Source organism: Lepisma saccharinum, chromosome 1, assembly GCF_977018435.1.
Source record: "Lepisma saccharinum chromosome 1, izLepSacc3.1, whole genome shotgun sequence".
NCBI classification, from domain to species: domain Eukaryota; kingdom Metazoa; phylum Arthropoda; class Insecta; order Zygentoma; family Lepismatidae; genus Lepisma; species Lepisma saccharinum.
The window spans coordinates 25,364,927-25,389,604 of record NC_139229.1 but is presented as its reverse complement, the minus strand read 5'-3'; the positions used below and the strand labels follow the sequence as shown (position 1 = coordinate 25,389,604).

The window sequence follows — 24,678 nt, the reverse complement described above, 5'->3', positions numbered from 1 at the left end:
CAAAACTTCTTAAGTCCGCTGTATACTTCAAATCACTTGGTCGTGTAAACAGACCCGCCGCGGAAAGGTATACTTGACTCATATAAGAATGGTGTGTTAATTCCTTAGGTATGTCCAAAAAAAATTAGATAGAGAATAGTTATGCAATATATTAGAAGCTAAATACAAATTACTAATATTACCTAGTGTACTAAAATTAACATGAAGTTAATCAGTAAGAAGTAATGAAGTTCATTTCTGCATCGTCGAATAAGGTGCAAATTGGGTAAGTGAGCTAAATTTCCTAATAATAAATAATAATAATAATAATAATTTCTCAAATGATAACATTGTGGTAAACCACACTGTTTAAATTTGGAAAGGCTAACGATGCCTTGGCGACTGTTGCTGCACATGCCTGTGCCAATCACCGAGGTTTAGTCTGGGCATGTTGCTGACAAATTTGATTACTCTATGTGCATAAAGTACTAAAAATTGCCCTTTAGTAAAAATTTCCCTGATTTTATCGAAATTTCGTTTGACTATATCCTGATTTTAATGAAAAATGCGTCAATTTCCCAAAAATTGTTACGATTGTTACGATAGGTTCTCCAGTGCACGAACGGGACCGTCGAAGCCTCCTGCCGCATTCACTCCCTGCTTTCCGTCCTTCTTGCAGTGCTACAGTTGCGCTGCTCGCCTCGCAGTCCACACGTGTATACGGGAGAGTTCGTGGAAAGACAAGAGCCCGGTGTTTAATTTCCTCCTCCCCACCACATTATTTTTCGATTCCAACAGTGGCTAATGAAATTGTGGCAGCACGCCATTATTGTTTTTCGCTGTGATGTCCTATTTTCAAGAAACCAAACAATTGAGAAGAAGATGAGTATGCCCGCATGGAGCTGATCCGTTTACGTTTGCTACGGAGAAAGGAAAATAACATTCGCAACACTACTTCAAGAATTCCACATGAAATTTGAGACCAGGAAGATGATTACTGCACGTGAATTTCAATTTACTCTGGGTATATATCCGTAATACGAGATAGTTTTTTTTCTGAGTATCTTTTCAAAACCATAAAAAAGAACCACCCTCAATTCAATTATCGTTCGTTATGGATTGTAAGGATCGAGTTACTCTACTTACAACGCTGAGAAATGGGATAGTTCCTATCCTCAGAACACGGCCTCTCTCCGTGGGTGCAAGGCCTGGGGCATACAATCTACGCTGAGGCTATAATACAAAGTTTTCCAGTGGTCTGAATAAATCAGAGATTACTGTTCCATAGTCTGAAGCACAGGTGTCCTTGGCAATATAAACATTATTACGATTGTTGAACAATTTATAGGCCTATGTATATACAGGGTGTCATTTTAATGGCGCCCACGGAACACAGAAACGTATAGAGGACATCAAAACAAACAACTTTTCTCAGTAATATTCTTTCCCTTTGGTGAGTCGTTTCGGCGCCACAGTCGTTCAAAAAGAGTTCGTTTTGCCGCATGACCGCTGGCAACCCAACACATAATTTGATCGCATCTGTGACGTCATTTCCTTTCGTGAAGCGGTGCGTGCCAAGGTTGCCAGGAACACTCACATTCTCTGAAAAAATGACATAGCTACAACCAGCCATATTATGTACCGTAAAACAAAGCAAGAAAACGCGATCAGTAGACCAACGGGAAGTGAACCAACGATACGAAAAATGGTAGGATACAAAAACGTATTCAAAATGAAGTGTTAATATGGGATTTTGTTTCTAAATAATAAGAAGCAAATCAAATTTTGTTCCTGATTTCAGTAATTTTGGATATTTTTAAATATTTCAAAACAGTTCATGAAGTCAGGAAATATAAGATTAGTTGTTTAATTGGAAGCACAAAACTCATATTAAACACATACAAACAATTACTTTTATCTGGCTCGGGGGTTTCTGAAGTGTGGACCGTCGGGCGAGTGCGTGTGTTGCCACTCCCTCTGCCTCAAAGCTTGCATTTCGGGATATATATACTTACATACCAAACCATTAACGCCGTAGAAACCAAAACCAGCTTGCGTATCAGCGCACTGAGGACCAAATTTTGCCTAGCGGGTTTTCCGTTCAGCTAGTCCCATCGCAGCTGTTTTCTGGATTTCGAGACCGGGATTTGCTACCACTGCTTCCAAGGAAGCTGGGCCAAGGCTGAAATTTTGTTCTCAACTCCACACCCAGGTGAACAACCTGGGGAATGGGTTTACAATGGCCTATACTCTGTCCCGTGAATCTTTGGAGGGAGCAAACGAAAACAGGTCTCCGTGCACGTAGCGACTCGACAGGGCTTGACTAATGAACGTATGCGAGAGAACAGGATTGAGTAGAGGGGGAAAGGGATTGTACCTAACAGCTGTTGTTAGGAACTTGTTCTGTTTTGCTCCGCCCACTAATTTTCTCCTCTTCTCTGTCGTTATGCGCAACCTTACTCCAGAAATTCCCGGGATACAGTTTAAAGGAATTAGGTTCGCCCTCATTTCCCCTACTATATACGCGCGAATATTATACGAGTGACTAGTGCCACCTACACCGACCTTCTCAAGAACCATTTGAGGCCAGCGATACGCACAAAGCGAAGGGGATTGCTGAGTGCAGGTGCTTTGCTTCAATATGATAACGCCCGTCCTCATTCTGCTCGTGCAACCATGAAAACCATTGATGACCTACGCTTCAACTGCCTACCACATCCGCCATACTCACCAGATTTGGCACCATCTGATTTCCACGTCTTTGGTCCATTAAAGGAGCACCTTGGAGGGCAGAGGTTCAAGTCTGATGAAGACGTCCAATCGGCGGTACACGAGTGGCTACACAGTCAACCGAAAGAATTTTTTTCACGCGGTGTCGAAGCACTACGTATCCGATGGCGTAAGTGCATTGAACTGGGAGGGAATTATATAGAGAAATAATGTACAATCAAACATTATCCCCGCATTAAAATAGTGGAAAAAAAATAATTGCGGTTTTCATTTGATTCTCCCTCGTATATGAAATAGTTCTTTGGGTAGTTTTACAAATTTTTCATGATAGTTCAAAAGCGTAGTTACAAAAATTTTGTATTAACTATTGAATTAATTACACAGAACTGTTAATAAATTGTTGACATTGAAGTACAGTCATTAATTAATTTAGTTTGTCCTTTAACATTTTAATTAAACTGGGAAACTAGAGAATATAGTGCTCTAACAATAAATATTAATACCGAGGAATTAACTAAGTGGACTTCTTAGCCATAGTCTCTACTGGAAAGTTCCATGGAAGTTCCTGACCTACTTCTTTACACATGGGTAGCAAAAAAACAAGCTATTCCAGATTAATCCATATGCGTGAGAAACAGATTTACGGCTCGTATAATAAATTACCATATTTCATGGCAAATGGGGGAGAATCCTTGGGGGGGGGGGGGTCGGTTCTTTTATTCAGCCCGCATCAAGCCTTTAGGGCCGAGAAAGAAATCCCAACGAAGAACCTCACTCCAGGAGACCTTGAACTAAGTTTGCTGACAGTATGAACGGGATTACTCCCTGATTCATGGCTGGAAGCAACTATCTGGCCCTTCCCTCTTCTGGGAACCTTCTGGAGAAACCGCAAGTGGCGCTGGAGGAGAAAAAAACCGAAGGGAGATCTCTGAGATGTTGAAAGTGACGAATGGCGCCGAGAAGAAGATGTTCCTCTACGCGGACAAGATTTCCAGCTACGGGCTTCAAGATTATTTGCAAAATTGCCACCAACTGCGTGTATTCTGGTGACAGGATTCCCAAGAGAGGCGCTGAAGAAACTAACCTTTAATTGCCGAAGGGCTTGTCTTACAGCATTGTGTCTAAGTGGGTTAAGTGCACCCTCCGACGACCATGACCTTTGAGACTAGCAACAGGAGTGTGGATACAGTCGTCGCCTTTTCCTATAATTTACGCCTTCTCACTTCCGCTGCTCCCCGTATGGCCGATGTGGCGCTCATACCGTGTCATTCCACGATACTCCATTTATACAGTTCAGTATTTTTTATATAGCTCCTTCAACTTGGGACAGAAAATTAAATTTCATAATATCAAAATTTTGTACATATCTGTACAGTAGTGTACATGCCGTAAAAAGTTTTGTAAATCTTCGTCTCAAGATAAATTCAAACCTAAAAAATGTTGCACTCCAAGTTGACCCAAAGGTGCAACATTACCATACATAACGGAGTATTTTGAAAATGCATGATAGTCGATAGCCATAGGTCGCTAGTTAGTACTAAGTGCGTGATAGTTTCAAAAAAGAGGGTGATAGTCTCAGCCAAGTGTGGAGAGTCTCATCTATGAGTGCAATAGTCTCAGTCAAGTGCGTGACAGTCTCAGACAAATGTGTGACAGTCTCTTTCAAGAATGTGATAGTCTCAGCCAAGAATGTGATAGTATCAGCCAAGAGTGTGATAGTATCAGCCAAATGTATGATAGTATCAGCCAAGTGTATGATAGTATCAGCGAAGTATGTGATAGTCTCTTCTAAGAATGCAATAGTCTCAGTCAAATGCGTGACTGTCTCAGCCAACTGTGGGATAGTCTCAGCCAAGAGTGTGATAGTCTCTTGTAAGAGTGTGATAGTCTCAGCCAAATGCGTGACTGTCCCAGTCAACTGTGGGATAGTCTCAGCCAAGAGTGTGATAGTCTCTTCTAAGAGTGTGATAGTCTCAGCCAAATGCGTGACTGTCTCAGCCAACTGTGGGATAATCTCAGCCAAGAGTGTGATAGTCTCTTCTAAGAATGCAATAGTCTCAGCCAAATGCGTGACTGCCTCAGCCAACTGTGGGATAGTCTCAGCCAAGAGTGTGATAGTCTCTTCTAAGAATGCAATAGTCTCAGCCAAATGCGTGACTGTCCCAGCCAACTGTGGGATAGTCTCAGCCAAGAGTGTGATAGTCTCTTCAAAGAGTGTGATAGTCTCAGCCAAGAGTGTGATAATCTCAGCCAAGAGTGTGATAGTATCAGCCAAGAGTGTGATAGTATCAGCCATGTGTACGATAGTATCAGCCATGTGTACGATAGTATCAGCCATGTATGTGATAGTCTCTTCTAAGAATGCAATAGTCTCAGTCAAATGCGTGCCTGTCTCAGCCAACTGTGGGATAATCTTAGCCAAGAGTGTGATAGTCTCAGCCAAGAGTGTGATAGCTTCAGCTAAGAGTGTGATAGTATCAGCCAAGTGTATGATAGTATCAGCGAAGTATGTGATAGTCCCTTCTAAGAATGCAATAGTCTCAGTCAAATGCATGACTGTCTCAGCCAACTGTGGGATAGTCTCATCCAAGAGTGTGATAGTCTCATCTAAAGTGTGATAGTATCAGCCAAGTATGTGATAGTCTCTTCTAAGAATGCAATAGTCTCAGTCAAATGCGTGACTGTCTCAACCAACTGTTGGATAATCTTAGCCAAGAGTGTGATAGTATCAGCCAAGAGTGTGATAGTTTCAGCCAAGAGTGTGATAGTATCAGCCAAGAGTGTGATAGTATCAGCCCAGTGTATGATAGTATCAACGAGGTATGTGATAGTCTCTTCTAAGATTGCAATAGTCTCAGCCAAATGCGTGACTGTCTCAGCCAACTGTGGGATAATCTTAGCCAAGAGTGTGATAGCATCAGCCAAGAGTGTGATAGTATCAGCCAAGTGTATGATAGTATCAACGAAGTATGTGATAGTCTCTTCTAAGATTGCAATAGTCTCAGCCAAATGCGTGACTGTCTCAGCCAACTGTGGGATAGTCTCAGCCAAGAGTGTGATAGTCTCTTCTAAGAATGCAATAGTCTCAGTCAAATGCGTGACTGTCTCATCCAACTGTGGGATAGTCTCAGCCAAGAGTGTGAGTATCAGCGAAGTATGTGATAGTCTCAGCCAAGAGTGTGATAGTCTCAGCCAAGAATGTGATAGTATCAGCCAAGAGTGTGATAGTATCAGCCAAGTGTATGATAGTATCAGCCAAGTGTATGATAGTATCAGCGAAGTATTTGATAGTCTCTTCTAAGATTGCAATAGTCTCAGCCAAATGCGTGTCTGTTCAGCCAACTGTGGGATAGTCTCAGCCAAGAGTGTGATAGTCTCTTCTAAGAGTGTGATAGTCTCAGCCAAGAGTGTGATAATCTCAGCCAAGAGTGTGATAGTATCAGCCAAGAGTGTGATAGTATCAGCCATGTGTACGATAGTATCAGCCAAGTATGTGATAGTCTCTTCTAAGAATGCAATAGTCTCAGTCAAATGCGTGCCTGTCTCAGCCAACTGTGGGATAATCTTAGCCAAGAGTGTGATAGTCTCAGCCAAGAGTGTGCTAGCTTCAGCTAAGAGTGTGATAGTATCAGCCAAGTGTATGATAGTATCAGCGAAGTATGTGATAGTCCCTTCTAAGAATGCAATAGTTTCAGTCAAATTCATGACTGTCTCAGCCAACTGTGGGATAGTCTCAGCCAAGAGTGTTATAGTCTCATCTAAAGTGTGATAGTATCAGCCAAGTATGTGATAGTCTCTTCTAAGAATGCAATAGTCTCAGTCAAATGCGTGACTGTCTCAGCCAACTGTGGGATAATCTTAGCCAAGAGTGTGAGAGTATCAGCCAAGAGTGTGATAGTTTCAGCCAAGAGTGTGATAGTATCAGCCAAGTGTATGATAGTATCAACGAAGTATGTGATAGTCTCTTCTAAGATTGCAATAGTCTCAGCCAAATGCGTGACTGTCTCAGCCAACTGTGGGATAGTCTCAGCCAAGAGTGTGATAGTCTCTTCTAAGAATGCAATAGTCTCAGCCAAATGCGTGACTGTCCCAGCCAACTGTGGGATAGTCTCACCCAAAGTGTGATAGTCTCTTCTAAGAGTGTGATAGTTTCAGCCAAGAGTGCGATAATCTCAGCCAAGAGTGTGATAGTATCAGCCAAGAGTGTGATAGTATCAGCCATGTGTACGATAGTATCAGCCAAGTATGTGATAGTCTCTTCTAAGAATGCAATAGTCTCAGTCAAATGCGTGCCTGTCTCAGCCAACTGTGGGATAATCTTAGCCAAGAGTGTGATAGTCTCAGCCAAGAGTGTGATAGCTTCAGCTAAGAGTGTGATAGTATCACCCAAGTGTATGATAGTATCAGCGAAGTATGTGATAGTCCCTTCTAAGAATGCAATACTCTTAGTCAAATGCATGACTGTCTCAGCCAACTGTGGGATAGTCTCAGCCAAGAGTGTGATAGTCTCATCTAAAGTGTGATAGTATCAGCCAAGTATGTGATACTCTCTTCTAAGAATGCAATAGTCTCAGTCAAATGCGTGACTGTCTCAGCCAATTGTGGGATAATCTTAGCCAAGGGTGTGATAGTATCAGCCAAGAGTGTGATAGTTTCAGCCAAGAGTGTGATAATATCAGCCAAGTGAATGATAGTATCAACGAAGTATGTGATAGTCTCTTCTAAGATTGCAATAGTCTCAGCCAAATGCGTGACTGTCTCAGCCAACTGTGGAATAATCTTAGCCAAGAGTGTGATAGTATCAGCCAAGAGTGTGATAGTATCAGCCAAGTGTATGATAGTATCAACGAAGTATGTGATAGTCTCTTCTAAGATTGCAATAGTCTCAGCCAAATGCGTGACTGTCTCAGCCAACTGTGGGATAGTCTCAGCCAAGAGTGTGATAGTCTCTTCTAAGAATGCAATAGCATCAGTCAAATGCGTGACTGTCTCATCCAACTGTGGGATAGTCTCAGCCAAGAGTGTGAGTATCAGCGAAGTATGTGATAGTCTCAGCCAAGAGTGTGATAGTCTCTTCTAAGAATGCAATAGTCTCAGCCAAATGCGTGACTATCTCAGCCAACTGTGGGATAGTCTCAGCCAAGAGTGTGATAGTCTCAGCCAAGAGTGTGATAGTCTCATCTAAAGTGTGATAGTATCAGTCAAATGCGTGACTGTCTCAGCCAACTGTGGGATAGTCTCAGCCAAGAGTGTGTTAGTATCAGCCATGTGTATGATAGTATCAGCCAAGTATGTGATAGTATCAGCCATGTGTACGATAGTATCAGCCAAGTATGTGATAGTCTCTTCTAAGAATGCAATAGTCTCAGTCAAATGCGTGCCTGTCTCAGCCAACTGTGGGATAATCTTAGCCAAGAGTGTGATAGTCTCAGCCAAGAGTGTGATAGCTTCAGCTAAGAGTGTGATAGTATCACCCAAGTGTATGATAGTATCAGCGAAGTATGTGATAGTCCCTTCTAAGAATGCAATACTCTTAGTCAAATGCATGACTGTCTCAGCCAACTGTGGGATAGTCTCAGCCAAGAGTGTGATAGTCTCATCTAAAGTGTGATAGTATCAGCCAAGTATGTGATACTCTCTTCTAAGAATGCAATAGTCTCAGTCAAATGCGTGACTGTCTCAGCCAATTGTGGGATAATCTTAGCCAAGGGTGTGATAGTATCAGCCAAGAGTGTGATAGTTTCAGCCAAGAGTGTGATAATATCAGCCAAGTGAATGATAGTATCAACGAAGTATGTGATAGTCTCTTCTAAGATTGCAATAGTCTCAGCCAAATGCGTGACTGTCTCAGCCAACTGTGGAATAATCTTAGCCAAGAGTGTGATAGTATCAGCCAAGAGTGTGATAGTATCAGCCAAGTGTATGATAGTATCAACGAAGTATGTGATAGTCTCTTCTAAGATTGCAATAGTCTCAGCCAAATGCGTGACTGTCTCAGCCAACTATGGGATAGTCTCAGCCAAGAGTGTGATAGTCTCTTCTAAGAATGCAATAGCATCAGTCAAATGCGTGACTGTCTCATCCAACTGTGGGATAGTCTCAGCCAAGAGTGTGAGTATCAGCGAAGTATGTGATAGTCTCAGCCAAGAGTGTGATAGTCTCTTCTAAGAATGCAATAGTCTCAGCCAAATGCGTGACTATCTCAGCCAACTGTGGGATAGTCTCAGCCAAGAGTGTGATAGTCTCAGCCAAGAGTGTGATAGTCTCATCTAAAGTGTGATAGTATCAGTCAAATGCGTGACTGTCTCAGCCAACTGTGGGATAGTCTCAGCCAAGAGTGTGTTAGTATCAGCCATGTGTATGATAGTATCAGCCAAGTATGTGATAGTCTCTTCTGAGAATGCAATAGTGTCAGCCACGAGTGTTATAGTCTCAGCCAAGAGTGTGATAGTCTCAGCCAAGAGTGTGATAGTCTCAGCCAAGGATGTGATAGTATCAGCTAAGTATGCTATAGTCTCTTCTAAGAATGCATTAAGTATCAGCCAACTGTGGGATAGTCTCAGCCAAGAGTGTGATAGTATCAGGCAAGTGTGATAGTATCAGGCAAGTGTGATAGTATCAGGCAAGTGTGATAGTATCAGGCAAGTGTGATAGTATCAGCCAAGTGTGTGACATTCTCTTCCAAGAATGCGTTACAATCTTAACCAAGAGCGCGACAAGACACAACTTTGATAGTCACAAAATTGAATTGCAAATCACAGATGGCAACTGCCGTTGAGTAGAAGGTAGCTGGTAGCAAATAAACAGTGAGCATAATCAATCTGCAACACACAGCGTTTATTTTTTCCATTCCACGCAATAGTGTTCGTCGTGAGTGAAAATATCAGACTCGGGAATTATATAATAATTCGATAATATCCAAATAAGGTCATCATGGTGGCGTGATGGCTTGACTGTATCACGAGGTCCAAGGATTCTAAGCTAGAGTCCTGACTAAGACACGAATGGGTTCTTTCCCTCTTTTCTTTAAAGTTACCTTTGATCCTTTTCCTTACGATTCATCTAGAAAAGATGGGAAAACAGCGTGCTGTAACCAAAATACAAGTTCACAGGGTATAATACCTAGTGACGATATAACTGGTTAGTGTACCACGCTGAGGAACCAAGGGTTCTGGAATCATATTATAGACCATGCGATTTCACTTGCTCTCTGATTCGTTTTGTAACTCGTGAAATTATATCAGTAAAACAATGCGATTAATGATTATGCAAAGAGCAGGAAACACAGGAAAAAAATAATATACAGGCAAATTTGATATCAATGATGAATATTAATTAAAACCCACATGATGCATATCTGTTCTCCGCTTACACGCAATTAGAGAAATTCCATATACGACATCAATCATAGGTTACGAGGTCAGTGAACCATTCGTAATAGGATTGTTGGCGGAATCATAATGGAATGTGCCCTCGTTCGGGGGTTGTGAAGAAGAGAGAATTCGACTGGCACGCGGATGGGGTAAGGGGAGAGTGTTACTCAGATATCGCGAGGTCGCATTTTTTTTTTAAAAAAAAGAGTACAAAACATACTTCATAATCGACCTCCATGGTAGAGTGGCTAGCGAAGCGTGTTACGACGCCAGAGATCCCGGGTCCGAATCCCGGCCCGGCCATGAGTGTCCTTTGCGAGTGTCTTTCATCAATTTAATCATATCATCACTCATTATCATCGTCACGATTAGCCAAATGTGGCAGAAAAGCGACGCTAAATACCAAAAAGCAAATTAAATCTTTGATATGGATCTGGAACTATGTTTTTTTTTTTAAAAAAATATTTAAGGATCTTTTGCCGTGTAATGTGATCAATGTTGCCAGATCCCTTCTTCTGTTCTTCTTTGTACTGTTTACGTCCCGTGTATTCACTGGATTGATTGATTGAATTGCTTTATTTTACTTCGCCTCTTGTGCCACTTTTTGGCTAATTTGCGAAGATGAGGATGAGTGATGATATGATGAAATTGATGAATGGACACTCACAAACATCCATGGCCAGGCCAGGATTCGAACCCGGGACCCCTGGCGCCGTAGCACGACTGTATTTTTTCGACACTTGACGTTGGTGACAAAACTTGGCGTTGAATAGGCGCGTGCGGGACGAGAGGGGAGGGGACGGGACGGAACAGTATTTCCAGACACTATAATATAAGATTTTCCAATAAGAACGATATGATTTTACAATGAAATAAAATAAGAATTATTTCAGATACAACCAAACATTTTATATTATTTTGAAGCATAGTTTATTACATTATGTTTTGAATAACACAGCATTTAAGTGTCCACCTCGACTTCGTGCACACGAGTGAATTCGATGAACCCAATTTTCGATGACTTTGTGCAATAAGTCGGGCCTAATGTCACGAATGCAGCGTTCAATGTTCAATCTTAATGCATCAAGGGTTCGTGGTCTGTTTGCATAGACTATGGATTTCAAATAACCCCACAAAAAGCAATCTAAAAGAGTTAAATCACAACTTCTTGGAGGCCAACTAACAGTTGCATTTCTTGAAATTATCCTTTCACCAAACTGTTCTTGCAATACGTCGATAGTGGCATTAGCAGTGTAACATGTGACACCGTCTTGTTGGAACCACATGTCCTCCAAATCAATTTCTTCTAAATTTGGCCACAAAAAATCTGTTAACATCAATTGGTACCGCTCACCAGTCATTGTAACTTCATCTCCTTCCTCATTTTGGAAAAAAAATTGGCCGATGATGCCACCATGTCATAAGCCACACCATACAGTGACCTTTTGCGGATCCAAGGACTTCTTGTGAATCTCTTGTGGATTGTTTTCACACCAAAAACGACAATTTTGTTTGTTAACATATCCACTTAACCAGAAATGAGCTTCATCTGAGAAGATATTTTTTTGCCCAAAATTATGATCAGTTTCAAGTTCAATAGAACGTCTATTTTCATATTTTTTTTTGGATAATAACCAAACGATCTTGGAACGTGTATTTAGCCATGATGAATTCTCACAGTATACTAAACACAAATGACAACTAGTGACAGTTATAACATTTGAAGCATAGTTGCCAGTTCATTTCAAAATCATATCATTCTTATTGGAAAACCCTTTACTTCCCTTGATGTGACTACAAATTTTCGGCTAGTTCAATTTCAAAGCTTAACGAAGTTACAATAATTAAAAATTCAAACGTCGACACTTACCCAGCAGATGACACGAGATGACACTCATTTGAACTTCGTGGAAGCTTCACTTATTAACTGCCCCTATAAGAAAGAAAAGGGAAAATCTATATTGCGTTAATATTTAAAATACATTTTGTTAAAGAAAATAGCATTTCCAAGGATACTAGAACTTCTAGTCATTGTTACATTACTGACTAACTTGAATTATATAAGGCCAATCATACTCAAGGGAACAACATAATGAAACATTCTTTTCGCATGATGATATTAATAATGTTTTATTTTCGTATGCTATAGTATATTATTCATAATCAGTTTATCGAAGCGCCAAACTTATATTTCTTTATTTTTATAGTTTTTAATTTTTCGAAATGGCATTGCATATACTATATAGTTATCATTTGTTTAAGCAGTAAGTACACAGATATGAATCTTGAGAAATGGTTACATTACGAGCAAAGCGGTTAAGAAACTATTAGATCCATTTCCTTGCCAAATGACAACACACACAAATACAATGCTTGTGTGTGTGTGTGTGACGGGCCTCCCAGATGAAGAGTGGTAGCGCCATAGACTTGTAATAAAAGGGTCCCAGGTTCGATCCCCGGTGGAGGTACATGGCAGAGTGGTTCGGATCCCTGTTTAAACTGTAGGCCCGATGCCTATAAGCCTACCCGACCATAAAGTGCTAAACTTTAGCGGTGACTATACGCGTGATTGTTTTTATTCGGAGTTTTATATTCGAAAAAGTAGGATTTTTCCGTTTCTGTTGGTTGTGTTGATGAAAAATTGGGGTGGTATTCACCCCCCAGCACCATCACACACCACTGACAGTTGTATTTTAATAGAATTAAATATATATAAATAACTTATATTAAATATTCTGTCATATTTTGGTTACTTTTGGAGAAAATCTTTATGCTACAGTTACACTCTATTTTCCAAGATGGCGGATTTTGCCAAAAAAAATTGGACGGACGATTTTTCAGATGTTATTTACAATTCCATTTCCCATAATCTGGCAAGACCATTTGCGTTGCTATATTATCCGCACACTTTTTTGTTGCTTGACTCTACTGTAAAGTGCGTTCTGTGGCATTCTCTAAGTGCGTACGATCAAGCATCAAAGCGTTAACTTTGCAGGTGTTATATTTCGCGAGAAATGGATGTGAAGTGTCATTTCAGTTTGTTTTTTCATTTTTACTTCCTGAAAAATCGTCGTGTCTTGTTTCAAAACAAATAAACAAACAAAATAAACACCCATGTGTGAAATGGTGGTTTCAGTTGCGGCAAGGCAATTTGAAGAGTGGACAACGTTTAGGTTTCACGTTTCCGTAAATGTCCTTTTCAGAGATTTTGATGGGCTTGCTGATCTTACAGTTTAGGGATACACGTTTCATTTCCCCCTGCACATTGCCACGTGCCGTGAACGTATATGAGGGAACGTGGAGGTAGGACCCCGCACATTCCCGATCTCGACAATTTTTGTGGAGGTGATGTGAACAGCACCACGCTCCAGCATTCATTAGAGGTTGGGCGAACACCAGAGACGCTCCACAGTGGAACTATGCTGGAAATCATCCACATAGGGAATCGAACCCAGATCTCTCGCGTGACAGCCAGACACCATACGGGGTGTATTAAAATCTAGCACGTGCAACATATTTCCTGCTGTGGTGATCATGTTTTTCCAATACACTCAATAGATGGCAGTAGATGAACTATACTTTTTTAACTTCCATAGATCAAAGTCATCTTAAACACAAATTGACGAACAATAACTTTTATGGAAGTATATTATTTGCTTTTAAAAATAGGAAATAGTTAGGGCAAGTCTTTAAATTACATACATGAACATGAGACAACATACTGAACTCCTTTGACCCACATTTTACACTAAACAAATATCACAATGCATAAGATTGAGTTGGAGATCGGTTTGTTCATTGAACTCTTCAACCTAACTATTCCCTATTTTCAAGTGACAGGAAAAGGTTTATTATCCATTTGCCTTGACTCATCTCACCCAACAGGTTAGTAGATGCTAGGGCTTGTCTGGAGTTGATACTTTCCTGGAGATGAAGTCTTCCTCGAAAAGGTTTATTATCCAAAAACTTTAGAAAACTCTTCACACAGCATTCCCCTCTTAAAGTGTTTCTGAAAGAAATGGCCCCTCTGAAAGGTCTTGGTTTATGATCTTTACCCAGAGAACGGAAATTTACAGTGAAGTTCCATGCTCAAAACAATTGATATCCACAGACGCGCGTTTCTTTGATTATACTTCTCTATTGCTCTTTCTGAAGGAAAGAGTATGAAAGAAGCATTCTAAGAGAACATAAGGTAATAGAAGAGAAGTAATCAGGATTACGAAACGAGAACAAAGCAGAACAAAAGAGATGGAAAGAGAACAGAAAAGAAAGGATAAGAGAAGAGCAGATGAGAAGATATTAGGAGAGAGGAGAACAGAATAGAGAAGATAAGAGACGAGCTTGTAACGACCCCGGATCGTCACAAGTAAAGACAGATCCACCTCTAAGTTTGTTAGCTTCTAAGATCAACTTTTGTAACTGTTTATTGTAAATATTGTTAGTTCAAGATTGTAACGAACTCGGATCGTCACAAGTAAAGACGGATCCACCTCTATGTATAATCAACTGTTGTAACTATTTAATGTTAATATATGTAGTTGAATAATTTTCCGCTCGCTTACGCTAGCATCGCCAACCTTATATAAAGGCGTAGGCCTGGCTGGCAAGTTAGTTTGACTCCGCCTGCGGGCGAGAGAAGGTGTGCTCCGCTACGGCGAGAGACCAAACACCAAGAAGGAAGTTCCGCTCCATCTTCGGATGAGAGAAGGTGCCCTCCGCTTATGCGAGAGACCGAGCACCAAGGAGAAGATCAACTCCGCTTTCGGGCGAGAGAAGGTGCCCTCCGCTTATGCGAGAGTCCCAGCACCATAGAGGAACCCCCACTCCGCTTTCGGGCGAGAGAAGGTGCTCTTCGCTAAAGCGAGAGTCCGAGCACCATAGAGAAGTTAAACTCCACCTTCTGGTGAAAGAGATGAAAGGCCATTTTAATATTTAGTTTCGGCTTACTCCCTCCCAATAGTAAGAAACCGCCTTGAAGTAAAAAATCTGTTTTCCCTACTTGTGTATATGTATAATTTTAGTAAGCTTCACAAGGTACTTATTATTATTGTTAACCCTGGGAAGTTTTTTTTAAAACGTGTTTGTGTGTGTGTATATATATATATTATTTTGTTAAGAAAATAAACTGGCATATAAACTTTCATCACCTGTTGTTCTGTTGAGGTAAATGTTATTGGTCCCATTTCATCTTAAATCTGTGGGGAAGCTCTTTAACACCCGATCCCTGTGAACTATGCAGTCTCATCTCTCCGCTGAAGAGACAGTTAGCATTATGGGTAGATTTATGCACATTAGGAAATGTTGTCGTCCTCCGCAACGTGCTCGCCGAGGTAAGGTGCGTGTCTTCGTTGCCTACGGTTTCAGCCGGAGGACGTTGCATAAATAAATGGCGCCCAACGTGGGGCCCGACTGTGAAATTAATTGAACCCGACTGTGAAATTAATTGAGCCCGACTGTGAAATTAATTGAACCCGAGTGTGAAATTAATTGGAGCCCGACAGAACTGTGAAATTAATTGAATCCGACAGTGAAATTAATTGGAGCCCGACAGAACTGTGAAATTAATTGGAGCCCGACAGAACTGTGAAATTTATTCAAGCCGACAGAACCGTGTCCAGTGAAAGTGAAAGTAGTGTGAGCACCAATCCATAGATTATTGGCGCCCGACAGGTGAATGGGACTGATTTGTTGTGAATTTAGTACATAAAACGTTGAGACTACTGCATAAATAATAAAGTGGGGACCAATAGTTGAACAGGCTTCAGCAAGTGAGTACTTTTGCTTAAATTTTGGCACCTGAATGTTAGCCAGATGCATAAATATTGGCACTTGTAAAGCGGGATCCAGAAGAAAATATATATATATAGACTGAAGCATAAGACAGTGGTGATAAAATGGAAGATCTGAAGAATATGTGTAATTCCCAAAGGACTATGATTTGATCAGCAATATGTATTGAGAAATCTATTTTGACCCTATTATGAAAATGAGGAACAGAAGACTCCATGGAGGTAATGTTGTGGCATATGATAGAAATGTTGAAGATCCCGATAAAAGGCTCGTGGGCAGTGAGATTGCAAAAATGAATGTCTTTTGGTAAGGCTTAAGTTTGTATATAGAGGTCAGAGTACCAATTCCTTCGAGTGCAGTAAGGCCAGAGAGGCGTGCCAGAGCGAGTGTCTCCGAAGATGAAGACTTAAGTAGCTTGCAGGAACCCATTTATGTGTAATGAGTAACTTATGCTCAATCTGCCGAAGTAATTACGTTCTTTTATATAGGTTTGCAACAATGGAAAAAGAGAGTTTTATAAATGTTAAAGGCTTTAACTTGAGATGTGTAAGGGTGACAAATTGTGAAGGATTAATACATGTTGAGGTTTATATGAATGTGTTCTTTTCGAATCTTAAGAGATTGTCAATTGTTGAACTTGGTGGCGTTAGGGTCACACAGCTGTGCTTCTGTCTTTATTTAAGAATTATTTCAATGTATGAAAGCTCAGTCGAGGAAAAGAGCTGAACGTGTCAACCACGCGTTAAAAGTATTTCTGAGATTTCATCACAATGGATTGCAGTCATAAAGTGTTCCCGGATGAAAAGAGACTGAAGGAGAGGTTGACCTTAGCCAACCCGAAGTTGAAAATTCTATGTGAGCCTGTGCCAAGGATGCAAAGGCGCATTAAACTAATACCACCACCTCTGCGGGATCCCGAAGAACTCAGAAGGAGGAAGAGACCAGCTCGTCAATGGAAAAGTGCTTTGTTAAAGTGCATGGCGGCCGATGATCTGCAGCGGGGATACAGCTCCTTATCATATTCCCCAAGTCATCCAGGAATTTTGGATTTGTGCAAGGTGTCCTCAAGGAAAAGTGTGTCGATAAAATCTAGTGTGGACAAGAACCAGTTAGCATCTACTACTTCTGTCCCGGTGTTTGTGAAGCCTGATGCTACGCTACCTCTCCCAATGGTGAAACCTATCGCTTTAGTCTCAAGGAACCCAATAAATGTGTGCTCTTGTGAAGAACCGCAAAGTGTTGTCCCTTCAAGCAAACCAGAAGTACCTGAATCGTCCCAGATACATCTTTGGATTGACCGCGTGAGGAGGCTGGAAGCTGAAAACCGCAAGCTAGAGACTACCATCCAGGATATGAACAATGAGGCCAATGCCTGGGATGTAATGGAAACCTTGCCAGTGAAAACTGTATCCGGCGAAGACCAAACTTCCATCAGTGGCTCCAAGAGTTCAACAAACGTGATAGTTTCTTCTCCCCTACATAACCCAGTGGTTCGTCTGGAAGCTGGCTGTAGGAACAGTAGTAGAATTTTGGACTGGAACAGTAAGGATTCTTTATTGGTTCTTCAATTTAGAGCTATTTTGGGTGACTCACCTAGGCCTTATCCTTGGTATATAGCTACGCTTCGAAGACTTCATATCCGAGTGCCCAGGAGGTTTCCGTTTGTGAGATTTCTCAAACGAAATGGACTTTTAATTTAAGAAGGGTTAATAATATTATTTGTATTCTTTGAAGAGTATGTTCTCATGTATGAGTAATTAGTTTTAGTATCAGAGTTCTTTAAAGAAAAAAAAGAAATCTTTTAGCAAAACATGTAACCTATTTAATCTCAAAAGATTTTTTTTTTCTTTTTCCCCAGAGGAGGGGTTATTGTAACGACCCCGGATCGTCACAAGTAAAGACAGATCCACCTCTAAGTTTGTTAGCTTCTAAGATCAACTTTTGTAACTGTTTATTGTAAATATTGTTAGTTCAAGATTGTAACGAACTCGGATCGTCACAAGTAAAGACGGATCCACCTCTATGTATAATCAACTGTTGTAACTATTTAATGTTAATATATGTAGTTGAATAATTTTCCGCTCGCTTACGCTAGCATCGCCAACCTTATATAAAGGCGTAGGCCTGGCTGGCAAGTTAGTTTGACTCCGCCTGCGGGCGAGAGAAGGTGTGCTCCGCTACGGCGAGAGACCGAACACCAAGAAGGAAGTTCCGCTCCATCTTCGGATGAGAGAAGGTGCCCTCCGCTTATGCGAGAGACCGAGCACCAAGGAGAAGATCAACTCCGCTTTCGGGCAAGAGAAGGTGCCCTCCGCTTATGCGAGAGTCCCAGCACCATAGAGGAACCCCCACTTGGCTTTCGGGCGAGAGAAGGTGCTCTCCGCTAAAGCGAGAGTCCAAGCACCATAGAGAAGTTAAACTCCACCTTCTGGTGAAAGAGATGAAAGGCCATTTTAATATTTAGTTTCGGCTTACTCCCTCCCAATAGTAAGAAACCGCCTTGAAGTAAAAAATCTGTTTTCCCTACTTGTGTATATGTATAATTTTAGTAAGCTTCACAAGGTACTTATTATTATTGTTAACCCTGGGAAGTTTTTTTTAAAACGTGTTTGTGTGTGTGTGTATATATATATATTATTTTGTTAAGAAAATAAACTGGCATATAAACTTTCATCACCTGTTGTTCTGTTGAGGTAAAGGTTATTGGTCCCATTTCATCTTAAATCTGTGGGGAAGCTCTTTAACACCCGATCCCTGTGAACTATGCAGTCTCATCTCTCCGCTGAAGAGACAGTTAGCATTATGGGTAGATTTATGCACATTACGAAATGTTGTCCTCCGCAACGTGCTCGCCGAGCTAAGGTGCGTGTCTACGTTGCCTACGGTTTCAGCCGGAGGACGTTGCAAGCTGATGAAAATAGAACAGAATACAAGAACAAATAAGAGTGAAACCAATGAGAATAGAAAATAAGAAAACTGAATAGATTAAAGATGAAAGAGGAGCCACTGAGGATAGGAAAAGAAGAGAAGAGAATAAACGAACAGATAGGAAAACAGATAAGAGAAGGACTGATGAGAATATAACAAAAAATAAAGAAAGAAGAGAACAGATGAGAGAAGAGTCGATAAATATAGAAGAAAAGAAAATAGAATAACAGATAAGAGAAAGACTGATAATAGAACAAAGGAAAATAGAAGAAAAGAGGGGAGAAGAATAGACAAAAGAAGAGCAGATGAGAATGGAGCAGAAGAAAATAGATGATAAGAGAACCGAATAGAGGGAGAGATAAGAGAGTGTAGACGATAATAGAATACAAAATAGAAGAAAAGCAGGACACAGATTACAGAAGAGCACATGAGATTAGTACAAAAGAAAACAGAAGCGCAGGGAAGGAAACTTGGAAGAAGAGAATGAAAATTATTGAATAAGAGTTAGTTTTAGCAAGGAAGGAAACTGAACCAACTTCAGAGTCGAACTTGGGGTAACCAAGACGTTTGAGAACTCAAATTAATGTCAAAGTTCTTGCACCTGTTCAACACGAGAACTACACTTCAAATTAGCATCCTCCCTTTCTACAAATTAATAACAAAATCTTCTACATGGAGTATTTCAAGAAAGTCTTACTAAGTATAAGCTACTTTAACCTTATGATATTCCAGACATACAGTAGTAGCAGCAGCCACATAACTCAATGAGATCTGGACACACTCCAAGTTGGCAGATATCAGCGTTACCATTAAGCATTTCAGATAAACGTCTGAAGTTTGAAACTTTCCATACAAATTCATAAGACGACAAACCCATTAATCAACCTCACATGCTCCCGGTCTAAAGTTTAGACTGTTCCTGAAACTGAGCTCCTCGATAATAATGAAGATCTTTCATTCAGGAAGGACTCATGCCCTGTTGTTTTCCATGTCAAGAGCTGTCTGAGCAAAACGTTTCAAGTTCCCAACTCGTGGTTCAACCAGCCTTTGACCTTTCTAGTAAAATAGACAAGAAAAATAGGGACATGGGGATAGAGAGTGAGAGTGGTAATAGAAAGATTTGAAGTTGAGATCGAAATAAGGAAAGAAACAGGAAGAGTAAAATATGTACATAGGAAATAGATAGGTAAAGGTAATTACACAAAGGGAGAAAGAGTGAGATGAAAAGAGATAAACCTATGGAACAGAGCTAGGACAAGCTATAGATACAGACCCACACAGAGAGGGAGAGAGAAATAGAAAGAAAATGAGTGATATACAGGGTGATTCAGAATTCCTATTACAGAGGGGACTTAGTAGATCAAGTTTTGAGAAGGAACCCATGTTCGAAAACGTACTACCAATTCCTTGACCACCACGATCGTCGGATCTAACTACTCTTGACTTTTTCGTATGAGGCCACATGAAGAGTCTTGTTTATGAGACTCCTGTAGTGTCGGAGGAAGACCTGGTTGCACCAGTTCTGACTGCAGCAAGACATGATTCAGCACACACCAGGTATTTTTGAGCGTGTGTATGCAAACATCCTTCGGAGGTACTCTTTGCAACGAACTTCAGGGTCGCCACATCGAGCAGCTCTTGTAGTGACGCAGGTAAAGCGGGAGATGTGAAATTATGTGATCTTGTCATCTGTGCTGTGAAGTACCAAAACGGTACGTTTCCGGATATGGGTTCCTCTACAACCCCTAAAGTGTAAATCACCAACCCTGAGACCTTCTGTAAACAAACCGTCTCACCGATTCGATGTATCACTGAACACGGAGACCTTCCCGCACGCATAGAACTCGCCATGTTGAAAGTGGCACTACTTCCTTGCTGTTCACATGATTATTTTTAGAAAATAACTAATGTTACAAAATATCATTCTGTACACAAATCTATAAGCTCATTGAAAGTTGCAATGCATATTCCTACAAAATGTTCACACTTATCTTGCCTTGCCATGTCACCAAGTTATTTCATTTAAATACGATTATCCAAAGCGACGTAATACCACTTTAAAGTATGATGGTATATTTATGAACACGGTGTATGTTATTAAGTTACTTTAAGCACAGATAAACTAACCGGGACTGGATCTACAGTTTAAAGTGCGATCCGATCCACTATATGCCTTCACTGAGCATCAAACTCGGGACCCTTTGACTACAAGCCGAGAGCATAGCCATCTGGTGTACTTATCCTCGTCATCTCCATTGCTCAAATGGGGCAGAGTAAGCAACACTGCAAAATAAAAAACAGTGTTATTGCGGAGCAACAGAACAGCATTCAGCCACGCTGTGGATATTTCACTGACATTTGCAGCTTTACCCTCCCCAACTTCCTACCTACTCTTCTTTTGAGAGGTGACAATGCCGTTGGGAAAATGACACAAACTCCGTTCTGAGTCTTCAATTAAAAATTCGCAATAGTTCCTGTCTTTTTTGCGAAGGGATGTGGCAGCATTTCTTCTCTCCATGTCGCAGCTCACTGGACGAAAATTGCAAAAACCTAACTTCGAGAACGTGACTGTGAAACAGTAAAAAGGTTTTGCATTTATTTGGACAGCTGGAACCCTCCCTCCCTGTCCTGTCACGTCCTCGAATTTCTGTATATTTTAAAATTGTTGATTTACTTTAGGGGTGAAGGAAAAATAGTGTTTCTTTGAAACCTCTGTTTGCTTTCTCACTTCTTTTAATCTTCCGTGGAAATTTCTGCAGGCGTCATTTTGGACTGAAATACGTCCGTAGAAAGATATTTGATATGGGGAAAAAATACAAGTTTCCAAGCGAGTTCTTTATTCTTGTGAAACATTACACGGTTGGAAATTTGCAGGGGTAAACAGTTTAAGTGTGTGCCACTTCATGTGAACAGGAGTGTACATACAGTCCAGGGGGAATTGTAATTTGAAAAATATTTCATGTTCACTTTTGATCTTCTTGTGGTACGTTCTTAGTCATGGCAGGAAGAACGAAATGCAAATTGTCGTCATATCATGGCCGCCATTATGAAAAATGATGGCTAAAAATTGTTTTGTTGCTCTATCTTTTAAATGGTTAATTTTCTAAAAAAAAGTTTCGAACAAAACTTAAGAGAATGACATTTTTTTAATAGAAAATGTTTTTATCATTGTTTCGATAGCTGTTATCGCTAGAGGCCAGCATAGTCTGCCTTTTACCTACCCACTGCCCGCTTGCACGCGATAACAGGTTTACCTGCTCGCCTGCCCACGGCAACGAGTCGACTTGCGTCTTTACCCGGGTTCTTGGTCTTCAAGGCGCTCTGCGCTTACAAGGTAACTGGGCATTCAACAAGACCCGGGCGCCTGCAAAACCTGATGGAAGGAAACAGCCCTCCGGCAGCGTGTCGCTCCAGGTGTTCCATCACCACGTGGACGGCTGCAGCCAGTGTTGCCTACTTACGTAGCTACTAAATCCTACGAAGTCCTAGCCCATACAGCACACCAAGTTTCAGACATATTTCAGAAATATTACAATCTCTCATTTATGTTTCTAACATTCTGGTTTCGCGTTGACGTTACAGAAAGCATCACATGAAGTCCCAGTTTTGTTTCTGAAACATTGCAATGTTATAGTTTCATTGTCTAGTTTCTGCAACGTCTCATTTTTCTTACATCTCTGAGAAATGTTTCAGAGACATTTCCGCAACGTTGGATTCAGTCATCATGCATGCGTGGCGGCCATCCAGGACATTTTCTGCGGCGGCCATGTTGTTACTTTCAACGCTGACCGGGAGTCGTGCACATCTTATGGAGAATAATGTTGTTTATTGAGTGGTAAGTTGAATATTATTAATGCCAAAGTGTGTGAAAAAGTGAGTGGAAACAAGGCAGTTCAAGCCAGTGTTTAAAGAAGTATTTTGTTTTGTTTGTTTAATTAAAATATGTGGACGTAAAGAAGCACTGAACTTCTCCACCTCATGAAACTATAATCGCGAGAAATAAGTTGCCTGCGTTGTGTGTAGTGAAAAAGTGAATGGTCGAGACGCAAAGTATTTCCCTGCATGTTTTTACTGTTAAAAATAGCTGTATAGTTTTCGTTTACGGTATATGACCCCTCCCCCTAAATTTTGCACAAAATTTGTCCTCTTCTTTTTAAAAAATGTTTCTCACTTCCCTGTGCGTAGTGAAGAGGCGTAGAATACCACGTAACTTGTTACGTTCAGAGCCTCTATCTAATACAAATTACGAATCAACTAATTTGGTCTGTGACATCGTTACGTAATGTAAATCTACGGCAGCACCACAGCCACGGTCATATTTTTTTGTGTAACAAAACTAAATTCCTAATTATATTTCTCTCTTAATCACTTGTTAGGTTACTCACTTATGTTAATCATCTCTCTCTTTCTCTCTCATGTAGTCTTGTTTAGTTTTGTTTCTAATGAGGCTTGTGATGCCCTCCATATACTATATTCATATTTTTTTCGTAATTAGGTAGGTAGAATTATAGATTATTGACAAAAATGAAATAAAAGGTTAAAATGTAATTATGATGCTGCATGATTGCACAAGTTGCAGATGTTGTATTTAACTTGACATGCTAAAAGAAAGATGAAACATGTAATTTTTTCTGCGGAATGCCGAGGAATTTTCTAAAAAAGTAGATGGAAACACTGATTTTCACTAATATTAACGATTTGGATGTTACATAACATATTGAGCATTCACTAAAAATCTTTATGCTAGTTCTGAGCAAATAATATGAAGTAAAAGCAATTTTTCTTGTCAAAATTGAATTGGTTTTACGGGGATCTCCGAGGTTACCTTTATAAAAAAACTGAATTGTGCTGACATGAAGAATGTAAATTCTTGATGTTGCTTTGCAATTTTCTTCAATGCTAAGATGTTTATGACTCCAACAGTTAGTTTTTATGCAGATTTAGCAGTAATTAAGTATTCTATGGCTGATTTAAGATTAGTTTCTTTCGCAAGAATGATCATTTTTGGACACAATTTGGATTTCAAGTTACAACAATTCAAAACTATGAAACAATACAAGTTTAATATACTACATTTAGGTCATTTGTGGTTCAATTGTTATTATTAAGTTTCAAGAGGTAAAAGATTGGTAATATTTAGTTGTTTTTATGCTAAAAATCCATACAATCATCATTTCTTCGTAATTAGGTAGGTAGAAATATGGATTATTGACAAAAATAAAATAAATGGTTAAAATCTAATTATGATACTGCACGATTCCACAAGTTGCAGATGTTGTATTTAATTTGGCATGTTAAAAGAAAGATGAAATATGTCATTTTTTCTGCGGAATGCTGAGAAACTTTCTAAAAAAGCAGATGGAAACATTGATTTTCACTAATATTAAAGATTTGGATGTTACATAACATATTGAGCATTCACTAAAAAACTTTTTGCTAGTTCTGAGCAAATAATATGAAGTAAAAGCAATTTTTTTTGCCAAAATTCAATCGGTTTTATGGCATTCTCGAAGGTTAATTTTATAAAAAAAAAACTGAATGGTGCTGACATCAAGAATGTAAATTCTTGATGTTGCTTTGCAATTTTCTTCAAGGCTAAGATGTTTATTTTACCTGTGCAAAATATTGTTTTTTGAAATGGAAATTCTGACCAGAATTGATATTATGACATTTTTTCCTTTCAGGAAAAAATGAATGTTACTGCACTGCAACAAGAGGTTATAGCGGAGAACCTGCAATGAAATACTTCTTAACAGAACAGAAGCAATTGTATTTTGACAAATTTAGACAAATAAAGAATATATTTTATGAAAAAATATTATTTTTACGTATAATAATTTTTCTTTGAAGTGATGCATGTCCAATTTTTAGAGTTCAA

At 40.0% G+C, this 24,678-nt stretch overlaps 1 protein-coding gene across 3 annotated transcripts in view; it reads right to left on the bottom strand.

Moving 5' to 3' along the window:
* LOC145993845 (isotocin receptor-like) overlaps positions 1-24,678 on the bottom strand; it is a 931,661-nt gene that overhangs the window by 169,940 nt on the left and 737,043 nt on the right. For all 3 annotated transcript variants that reach the window (XM_083129715.1, XM_083129707.1, XM_083129699.1), the window contains one exon: positions 11,953-12,015. The gene's annotated coding sequence lies outside the window, so the exon portion shown is untranslated. The remainder of the gene's footprint in view (positions 1-11,952; positions 12,016-24,678) is intronic.